The sequence below is a fragment of the Rhinatrema bivittatum genome, chromosome 8 (assembly GCF_901001135.1).
Source record: "Rhinatrema bivittatum chromosome 8, aRhiBiv1.1, whole genome shotgun sequence".
Taxonomy (NCBI): Eukaryota; Metazoa; Chordata; class Amphibia; order Gymnophiona; family Rhinatrematidae; genus Rhinatrema; species Rhinatrema bivittatum.
The window spans coordinates 93,111,365-93,117,404 of NC_042622.1; the positions used below are offsets into that span (position 1 = coordinate 93,111,365).

Sequence of the window (6,040 nt, forward strand, 5' to 3'; positions counted from 1 at the left end):
GATTTGAATCCAGGTCTCCTGGGACACTTCTAATATTATGTCATCTGTGATTGCCTGGCATACATAGGATCTCAGCATACAATATTCTGAAGAATGAAACTGTACAGGACATGAGCAGGCAATACATGGCACTAACCACCATCAGAATGTCATGGAAACATAATGTAACTTGCTGAACAGAAGATGAAAGTAAACTGTAATGTAGACAAACATTGTTGCAAGGATCAGGATCCAGGATAAAAGTAAAAAATGTCACAAGCTCTAGTTCTGACTTTACCACAGATTGTCCTTGGACAAGTTTATTTAACTCTTACACTATCAACCTACCCTAGGGTTGCCAACTGGCTCCAAATTTTCAGGTTGATACAGTTCTGGTTTTACTCCCCTGCATCCAGGTACTTATAGGGCCAGATTTTAAAACTTATGCATGGGCGTAGATTTGTGTGCGCAACCCAGCACGCACAAATCTAAGCCCGATTTTATAACATGCGTGCGCAGCTGCGTGCATGTTATAAAATCCGGTGTCGGCGCGCGCAAGGGGGTGCACACTTGTGCACCGTGCACGTGCCGAGCCCTAGGGGAGCCCCGATGGCTTTCCCCGTTCCCTCCGAGGCCGCTCCGAAATCAGAGCGGCCTCGGGGGGAACTTTTTTTCACCTCCCCCCCACCTTTCCCTCCCTTCCCCTATCTAACCCTAAATCCCCCAGCCCTACCTTATTTTGGCGCGTTACGCCTACCCGAGGCAGGCGTAACTTGCGCACGCTGGCCAGCTGCCGGCGCGAGAACCTCCGGCACAGCCACTGTGCCGGAGGACTCAGGAACACCCCCAGCCCTGCCCCCAGACCGCCACCACGCCCCCGGCCCCACCCCCGGACCACCACAATGCCCCTGGCCCCGCCCCCGGACCGCCCATTTTGGAAAGCCCTGGGACATACACGCATCCCGGTGCTTGTGCGCGCAGCCGAGCCTATGCAAGATAGGCTTGGTGCGCGCAAGGGCAGCTTGGGGCAGCTTTTCGGGGGTTACACGCGTAACCCTTTGAAAATCTGCCCCATATATTTGATTTTCTTAGGGAATGCAATAGGGAAATCAGAATAAGTCCCAGCATGCAATAGGGTAAAACCAGGACTGGATCAACCTGTCCTGAAACACTGGAGCTAGTTGCCAATCCTAACTATTACTGTCTAGCAGTGAGATAGTTTTAAAACTCGGTACTGTAGTAAGGTACCTACATTATCCTGTACCAGTAATAATTCCATTCTCATACTACTTTGTACAGTGCTGTGTACGCAAGAGGTGTTCAAACAGCCCATCACCTTTCAGCTTGACTGTGCTTTACGGTGATTTAGAGCTCTCCTTGGCTGAGAGATGGAATGATTATTAGCATCAAATTTCAGTAGGAAAGCATGAATTGTAAGTATCTCTTTGGTTTGCTCTGATATTCCATAATACTATTCCCACTCCATCAGATCTCCTTTGTTTAATATCTAGTATTATTGACGCAGTGGAGCACCGGTGCAGGTCACATTGTGAGACTGTTTGTGGGCATGGCCTGCCCATGCTTGAGGATGGGCTCATTGTGAGGTTGTCTGTTCTTGCCGCTGTATTCATTTATAAAAATGTTTACATTTTCTGGCCAAGGCTGTTTACAAATGTGCATCTAAACACCAAACATAAAATAATTGAAAATGCATCCCAATCAAGGTATTGGCATCTTTTGACTGCCTCTGCATGATGAAAGCCCTGAAGAATCCCAGTGTCCAATATTTCTACACTGTTTCTGATCATCTGCATTAGCCGCCCATAAGCCCAAGCACCCACAAAAGCCAACATTCAGTCAATTTCCAAGAATTAAACTGCCTTGATCTTTTTTCTAAAGGCCAGGATGTTCAGTTCCAGTCTCACTTCCAGCAGGAGACTATTCAACAATTCAGGTGCTACTACAGAGAAGGATCTCATCCTAGAGCAAGCCGACATCATAGCCCAAACTGTGGGGGACTTCCAGTCAATGCCCTGGGCTTGAACGCAGCTCTCTGCCAGGTGCATACTACTGTAGCAAGCAAATCTCTCTTTTTTTTTTTTTTTTTTATTAATGTTAGGTAAAAATGTAGGCCCACTGCACACAGTAAATAACACAAGACAATCTCAGTGTCCCTGTGGTTGGAGGAAGTGACACCACCAGTGGAAATGGAAGACCAGGGTTGCCTTTGGCATTAACCATTTCTATTGCAGTAGCTACTTACAGTTTGTTTAGATGAAGGTCCCTGGAGATTGCTCTTTCTTTCCAGTATATATGTTATAGCCTTAGTTCTTGTTAGGTGGTGAGTTTGGACAATGTTTAATTATCCAAAAAGATATTTGATTCCCTCAGCCAACCACTGTGTAGTGTAGATAATCCCAGCTATTACACTTAACCTGTTGGCTCAACCACCCAGTCCTCTTGGACTAACGGAGGAGAAACAAATCTGAGCACAGGTTTTAAAGGAAGTAAGAAATAGTTCTAGAAATGGCCCGTCATAAGACGCCATTCTTCAACGTCTTAGCAACTGTAGCCTATAGATAATGGATTTTCTCTTGGGAGGGACTTCTTGTATTCATAGGGACCTTCATTTTCATTTTTTTTTTTTAAAGAACAAAAGAACAAAAACAGGAGAAAATCGGTGACTCCTTGTTTTTCTGGGTAAATATTGGAGTTTATTTTGGTGGACAGAAGCCAGGACAATAAAGAATCTTAAGTGGATTCTCCTCTTCACCCTCTCAGCAGTATCCCTATCTCTACCTGCATCTCCTGCCTAGCCATGTCCCAGTCTTTCCCTGTCATCCCCTTCGAGAACCTCCCTTTTCGCCCTCATTGAAACAGCATTCACCCTTACTAGTGGCGGCTCCAGATATCTCCTATCTCCTTTGGCAGCAGCTTGCAGAGGCTCCCGTGCTCTGCTGCACTGCATTTCTTTCTCGTAGGGCCAGGGAGCCCACTGGGAAGTGCTTCTAATGAGTGGGGCCCTCTTCAAAGGCTGCACTGGCGGCAACAAGGAGCAGGTACTTTGGCTGCTTGGTGGGAGGGGGAGGCAGGACTTGAAACAACACATCAGTGCCACGAGATGACCAGCGCTTTTGCTGATGGGGGAGGGGGCAGGACTTGAAACGCTGCAGGGGTTTTGGCCCGCGCTGGTTTCCAGCAGTGGTTGAAGGCCTTGAGACACTGCATCTGCAGCTCTGGAGCTGCTCTTTAATCATCCTAAAATGGGGTGAAAATCGGTTTAAACCAATTGTCACTTTTCAAAAAATTGGGTAATTTATGGGTGAAAATCGGTTTAAACTGAAAATGAAGGACCTTATATATTCAGTAAAAGAATTCAGCTTCAGAAAGGCACAAATGCAAAGGAAAATTCTCTAAAGCAGTGGTGTCAAATGACATTAATTCCAGTAAGCATTGGTCCCAAGGAGCAATCATCCTACTTTTTTCTTATTAACTTACATAGAAATATAGAAACATAGAGATGACGGCAGAAAAGGATCAACAGTCCATCCAGTCTGCCCGGCAAGCTTATGGTAGTTTCTGCACTTATCAGTTTCCCAGACCGTCAAGGTCAGGGCCCTTGATGGTTTTTGTTTTGAGTCCAAATTCCCTTTACCTAGGCCGATGCAAGGATATTAGGCGCCCTAGGCGAACCTTCTGCCTTGCCCCCGCCCCCCCAGTCCCGGCCCCGGCCATGACCTCATTCACTGAGACGCTGCTCATGGCCACAGAGTGTCTGCTTTTCGCAGCTGTGAGCAGGATGGGCAGTGCTTGCTGCCAGCTGATTCTGTGCTTCTCTGGGCCGCGAGCAGGATGGGGCCGCTCATGGCCTGCTGAGTCTCTAGTCCTTTCGGCCGTGAGTGCGCTAGGCTCTGCTCACAGCGCCACATGACTGCTCTTCACTGCCCCCTAATGGTTGGCACCCTAGGCGACTGCCTCATTCACCTAATGGGATGCACTGGCCCTGCCATTTCCTCTTGCTGTTGGAGCAGAGATCAGAGTTGGAGTTGCATCAAGAGTTTCATGCTTATTGGTTAAGGGTAGTAACAGCTGTATCAGCAAGTTACCCCTATGCTTATTTGCTTTCCCTGACTGTAAACTTCAATTTCCTTGTTATTTGCTGTCTGAATCTACTTCCCCTTTTCCTCTTTCCCCTTGCCGTTGAAGCAGAGAGCACTAATGGAGTAGCATCAACAGCATGAAGGCTTATTGGTTAAGAGTAGTAACCGCCACCCAACAAGTTACCCACATGCACTCAATTTTTCATTTCCATCCTCTAGCCCAGTGGTTCCCAACCGTGTCCTGGGGAGCCCCCCCAGCCAGTCGGGTTTTCAGGATATCCACAATGAATATGCATGAGAGAAAATCTACATGTTATGGAGGCAGTGCATGCAAATTTTCTCTCATGCATATTCATTGTGGATATTCTGAAAACCCAACTGGCTGGGGGGTCCCCAGGACAGGGTTGGGAAACACTGCTCTAGCCTAAAAGATCCACAGTGTTTATCCCATGCCCCTTTGAATTCTTTCACTGTTTTTGTCTTCACCACCTCCTCCAGAAGGGCATTCCAGGTATCCACCACTCTCTCAGTGAAGAAATATTTCCTGATGTTGGTTCTGAGTCATCCTCCCTAGAGTTTCATTTCATGACTCCTAGTTCTACTGATTTCTTTCCAACAGAAAACGTTTGTTGTTGATTGTGCATCATTAAAGCAGGTATCTAAAGGTCTATATCATATCTCCCCTCCACCTCCTCTCCTCCAGGGTATACATATTTAGGTCCTGCAACCTTTCCTCATAAGTCATTTGATGGAGACCACCCCACCAATTTGGTTGCCCTTCTCTGGACCGCCTCCATCCTGTCTCTGTCCCTTTTGAGATACAGCCTCTAGAACTGAACACAGTTCTCCAGATGAGGCCTCACCAAGGACCTGTACAAGGGGATTATCACTTCCTTTTTCTTACTGGTTATTCCTCTGTCTATGCAGCCCAGCATTATTCTGGCTTTAGCTATCGCCTTGTCACACTGCTTCGCTGTCTTGAGATTGCTAGACACTATCACCCCAAGGTCCCTCTCTTGCTCTGTGCATAACAGCCCTTCAGCTCCCGTCACATACAGCTCTTTTGGATTACTGCACCCCCAGATGCATGGCTCTGCACTTTTTGGCATTGAATCCTAGCTGTCATATCTTCGACCATTGTTCAAGCTTCCTTATATCACGTCTCAATCTCTCTGCTCCTTCTGGCATGTCCACTCTGTTGCAGATCTTAGTATCATCCGCAAACAGACAAACTTTACCTTCTATCCCCTCTGCAATGTCGTTCATAAAGATATTGATCAGAACTGGTCTCAACACCGTTACCTGTGGCACTCCGCTTGACACCACTCTCTCTTCAGAGTAGGTTCCATTTACCATCACACATTGTCTTCTGTCTGTCAATCAGTTTGTAATCCACGCCACCACCTTGGCGCTCACTCCCAAGCTTCTCATTTTATTCACAAGCCTCCTATGCGGGACCGTATCAAAAGCGGATTTTATAACATGCGCACGTCTATGCGTGCGCATGTTATAAAATCCGCTACCCGTGCACATGATTTTATATCGACGTGCACATGTGCACGCAAATGCCGTCTCGCGAGCGTAAGTGGGGGGATTTTAGTAGATGTGCGAGGCGACGCATTAGGGCCTATTTCCCTGTTCCCCCCCAGTTTGCCCCAGTAAAGGAGCGGACTTCCTAAACCCTCTACCTAACCTGCCTCCCTTTTACCCTACTAGCCCCGACCCCTAAAACCCCATTGAGTACCCTACATTTTTTTATTTTACTACTTACCCGTAGTCCATAGCAGCAGCAGCTTATGCGGTCGTCGGATCCTGGCACGCGCTTGTGCATGACTCAAACTTAATGGCACTGTCCCGGTGGTCCTAAGTATCTTTGAGAAAAATTAACTTGGTACAGGCCTGGCCGGATATTGAGATCTTCTCAGGGCTGTGTCATAAGTGACAAACTTCCTGGGCGACTT

At 47.3% G+C, this 6,040-nt stretch overlaps 1 protein-coding gene across 1 annotated transcript in view; it reads left to right on the forward strand.

Moving 5' to 3' along the window:
* COL5A1 (collagen type V alpha 1 chain) overlaps window positions 1-6,040 on the forward strand; it is a 385,801-nt gene that overhangs the window by 136,261 nt on the left and 243,500 nt on the right.